Source organism: Thermobia domestica, chromosome 18, assembly GCF_964235325.1.
Source record: "Thermobia domestica chromosome 18, izTheDome1.hap1.1, whole genome shotgun sequence".
Lineage (NCBI taxonomy): Eukaryota > Metazoa > Arthropoda > Insecta > Zygentoma > Lepismatidae > Thermobia > Thermobia domestica.
The window spans coordinates 27,810,590-27,814,452 of NC_137471.1; the positions used below are offsets into that span (position 1 = coordinate 27,810,590).

General features: G+C 40.9%; 1 non-coding gene across 1 annotated transcript; it reads right to left on the reverse strand.

Annotated features, from left to right (window-relative positions):
• Positions 1-1,282: 1,282 nt before the first annotated feature.
• Positions 1,283-1,356, reverse strand: TRNAE-UUC (transfer RNA glutamic acid (anticodon UUC)). The gene has a single exon. It is a non-coding gene; the product is annotated as a tRNA-Glu (tRNA).
• Positions 1,357-3,863: the final 2,507 nt, after the last annotated feature.

The window sequence follows — 3,863 nt, forward strand, 5'->3', positions numbered from 1 at the left end:
TGGAAGTCTGGGCCACAGTGTTTACAGAAAATCTACCCACACTGACGTTTATCTTAATGGAAGCAGCTTTCACCATAAATCACGATACAGTTCAGTCATCAACACACTTGCGCTTAGAGCAAAAGCCATTTCAGACCAAAAAAGCTTCTCCAGTGAACTTGCACATCTCAAGAAGACCTTACTGCAGAATGGATACAAGGAAGATGACATTCGATTGGTCCTAAAAAGGACCTTTTCCAATAAAAAGAGAACCACAGAATCTGGAGATCCAATCAACATCGCAGTCCTGTCCTACACCATGGGAAACTATCTGGAAAAATTGCAAGAATCAAGAAGAGACTCAACCTCAAAACCATACACAAACCGCCATCAAATATCAGAAACTTACTTACAGTTAGTCCAGTTCAAGATGATTTGGGTCTTAAAACACCAGGAGTATACTGCATTCCCTGCGAATGCGGGAAAACTTGCATAGGGCAAACAGGACGAACAATAGAACATCGATGCAAGAAGTATGAGAGATACATAAAGCTGTTTTATCCGTAGAAATCAGCCCTGGCAGAACACAGTATAACGGAAGGACATAGAATTTTATTTTCAGACACTAAAATTATTTTAAAGAGCTCAAACCACTGAGATAGGATAATTAAAGAATCTCTTGCCATACTACACGAACCCAAGAATGTCAACAGGGATACAGGATTTCAACTCAGGCAGACATGGACATCAGTCATAAAGAAAGCCTATATGAATACGACCAATCAGTGTCAAGCTATAGACCATAAAATCTGAGACACGGATTCTTAAGCCCTTCCTTTACTTCTACTATATATAGTACACACGAACTGGTCTCAGTATAATCGCTCTGAAGTCGAGAACGATGTCAGTTCTTGAAACGTCGCCTCTATCGTCGGATTTCACCTGGCTGATATCCTGAGATCTCTGTAATTTTCACCTCCAGTAAACCTTCAGTTCTTAGTATCAGAGTTGTTAGAATAATATTCGCTGTTACCTCTGTAGGGGATCCGGAAGCGATGAATCTACCACAACTTCCTGGTTTCAGGAGATTTAGGATTTAGATTTCTGAGCTTTCGACATCTATGCCCATTTAGCCCGTCACGCATAAGGGATGACGTCCATCGGCGAGCACACTATCCGCGGAAAGGGAAGGAAGAAAGCGACCTAGGTACCACCCCGGTATTTGCCTGGTGTGAATGAAGAAAACCTCATTCAGGATGGCTGGCCTGAAAAAGATTTTTACTCTTTTTCGACAGAGTGCACCCCCCCCCCCCGGGAATCGAACCCGGGACCGCTCGCACGAAAGGCGAAAGCGTTAGCGACTACGCTACGTGGGGGTACTTCCTGATTTCAGTATTGATTCCCGTAGTGAGAATGGAAACTTTTTTTTTCAAGGTATTCTGCGTTTATTGGCAGGTCACTTGCCGCAGCTGAGAAGCTTCCATGCTCCACGGTCCTCCGCTAACTTCTTCGTCTTCGCGTATGATCTTTCTGTTTTTATATCATCCATTAATTGTAGTCTCCTTCGCCCCCTCCCTCTTTTTCCCGCCACCATACCCTCTAAGACGTCTCTCATGATACAATCTCTTCTTAGGCAATGTCCCAACCAGTTTCTCTTCCTCTTCCTAATAATATCTAAAAGTGTTCTTTTCTCACCCACCATTTCTAACACTCTCTCATTCATTCGTTTTCCGCTCTACCCAACTAATTCTTTCCATTCTTCTCCACACCCACATTTCGAAGGCTTCCAGTCGATTTTCGTCACCTTTACGTAATGTCCACGTTTCAGCCCCATACAGTACAACACTCCACACGAAGCATTTTATGAGTCTTTTTCTCAACTCTTTATTCAAGGTCCCACAAAACAGACTTTTCTTCCTCCTAAAGGCTTCTTTCGCCATTTCTATCCTTGCTTTTATTTCACGTTCGCATTTCATGTCATTACTCAGAATACTACCCAGGTATCGAAAACTATTCACTTGTTCTATTTTCTCCCCTCCTACTTTTATATTTGACACAGACTCCTTCGTTCCAATCACCATGGCTTTTGTCTTTCTAACATTTATTTTCATCCCATATTCTTCAAAGCCCTTTCTCATTTTTTAAAACATTTTATTGATTTTCTTTTTAGATTCTGCAAGAAGCGCCATATCGTCTGCAAATCTTATGCATCTAATCATTCTACCTCCTACCGAAATGCCATCATCATCATGTAGGCTCTTTTTCACTATCTCTTCTAGATAGACATTAAATAGTGTTGGCGAGAGGCAGCATCCTTCTCCAACTCCCCTTCCAATTGCACTCTCTTCCGTCAGTTCTTCCCCTATTTTAACTTACTTGTTGGTTCATGTATAAGTTTCTTATGAGTCTTCTATCTTTCCATTCCAACCCTATCTTTGTTAGAACTGCCAACAACAATTTCCAATTCACGCGGTCAAAAGCCTTTTCTAGATCAATAAATACAACATACACCTCTTTCCCTTTTTCTATAAATCTTTCACCGATCGCCCTTAATAATCCAATAGCATCTCTTGTGCCCTTGCCTCTTCTGAACCCGAACTGCTCCTCCTCAACATCTTTATTTGTTCTTCCATATAACCTTCTGTTCAGTATTCGGAATGGAAACTACAACATCGAAAAATCGAAAGTCATGAAAATATCGTGTGGAAATGCGCCCTTACGGGTCAGAGCAGAACAAAGAGTACTTGAAGAGATCAACCATTTCAAATATCTGAGAAGTATTTTGACGAAAGACGCGTACTGCACCAGAGAGAACAGATCGAGAATTGTCACAGCCAAAGAAGCAATCAACAAGAAAAGATCACTCTTAACTAGCAGGCTTAATATTGGACTAAAGAAGAAATTGTTCAATTACTATATATGGAGCATTGGGCTTTATGGTTCAGAGACTTTGACATTACGGAAGTTAGAGACGAATGTATTTAGAGAGCTTCGAAATGTGATGTTGGGGGAAAGATGAAGAAGATAAAATGGTCAGAAAGAGTAACAAACGAAGACATTTTAAAACGGATAGGCGAGAAGACGACGCTTCTAGCCACCATCCTTTGTAGGAAGGACAATTGTATTGGACACATCTTGCGAAGAAATTGTCTTCTTCATATCATCGAGAAGGAAAGATGGAACGAAAGAGAGGAATAGGAAGAAGAAGAACACAAGTGATCGTTGATTTGAAAAACAGAAGAAAATATTGAGAGTTAAAAGAGGAAGCTGAAAATCGAGAAACATGGAAGAAACTTTTTCAGGCCCAAACTGAAAATTAAGAAAAAAAAAGGAAAAAAAAACATTAGTCTTAGGAGCTGCCAAAAGGAATAATGCTTAATAATATTAATAATATTACAAATGATTCAAAAGTATTTTTGGTTTTAGTAATTAGCTCCTCTAAAAGCTCTCAGACTGTGTCTCGGGAGCCAAGTAGTAAGTCGTATATTTGTTATTACAATTACAAATGTCAATATCCAAAAGTGCCTGAAGTTCTTTTTTTCACTTCATCTCAGGTAAGTAAACAGAAATAAATGAAAGAGGAAGAAAAATGGATGCCTTGAAAATAAAGCGTCGACAGATTCACCAGTGTTCAGAAGATGCTGTCTACAATGCACTGAGCAGAATGGGTCATGGGTCCCAGCGTTTTTAAATCCTTGTGTGAGCTACCAACCAAAAGAACTACCAGGGGCCGCGGTGGCTCAGTGGTAGAGCGTTCACCTCTGGTGCTTGATGTCCCGGGTTCGATCCCAGTCCCCGCCAAGTGAACTTTGTGGTGGACAAACACCGTGTGCGTGGGTTTCCTCGGGGTTCTCCCGTTTCCTCCCACTTTCTTCATTCCACCA